At 46.6% G+C, this 761-nt stretch overlaps 1 protein-coding gene across 1 annotated transcript in view; it reads right to left on the bottom strand.

Annotated features, from left to right (window-relative positions):
• The window catches only part of SETBP1 (SET binding protein 1), a 175,627-nt gene that overhangs the window by 24,898 nt on the left and 149,968 nt on the right, over window positions 1–761 (bottom strand). The gene's annotated exons all lie outside the window — the stretch shown is intronic.

Below are 761 nucleotides of genomic sequence, written 5' to 3'. Positions count from 1 at the left end.
AGAGAGAGAGAGAGAGAGAGAGGAGAAGAGAGAGAGAGAGAGGGAGATGAGAAGAGAGAGAGAGGGAGATGAGAAGAGAGAGAGAGGGAGATGAGAAGAGAGAGAGAGGGAGAGAGGGGGGGGAGACGAGAGAGAGAGGGAGATGAGGAGAGAGAGGGAGACATGAGAGGAGAGAGAGAGAGAGATGAGGAGAGAGGGAGATATGAGAGGAGAGAGAGAGATGAGAGATGAGAAAAAAAGAGAGAAGGTTTAAACTTTACATGTACTTTAATGGTAAAAAAAAGAAAAACAAATGGAGTGTGAGAGCCTACCAGAGCAATCCATTCATATTACAGCCAATCAGCAGCGCCCTCACACCGCGCTATTCTTGGTACATTTATTTCACAAATCGAATCTGAAACAAAACAGGTCTCCTTGGCCGACATAAGAGTTCAATTATCTCTCTGCAAGGGATGTCTTGATGCTACTTAAAGGGACCAGCCTGGCCTTGAGGGAGAGCGTACCGCTGAGCAGCGATCACTTAGAAAATAAGCTTTTACTTAACCACTTTATATTGTCAAATGGAAGGAGAGATTACCGCCATGGTAAGACTAATGCAGCAGATAATGCGGAGGAAGATAAATGGTGTTTAGGACATCAGCTGATTGGCGCTGGGTAAAATGAACCTAATTCCCAGACACCAGAGAGAGGGGGGGGGGGCTATTTGTGGACTGTAACGAGCTTTACCAGTTCAACATGGGCCGGAGCCTCTCACGAGGTGA

Source organism: Nanorana parkeri, unplaced genomic scaffold, assembly GCF_000935625.1.
Source record: "Nanorana parkeri isolate BGI_ZX_2015 unplaced genomic scaffold, ASM93562v1 scaffold1051, whole genome shotgun sequence".
NCBI classification, from domain to species: domain Eukaryota; kingdom Metazoa; phylum Chordata; class Amphibia; order Anura; family Dicroglossidae; genus Nanorana; species Nanorana parkeri.
The sequence above is the reverse complement of the archived record's forward strand: the minus strand, read 5'-3'. Positions and strand labels throughout refer to the sequence as shown.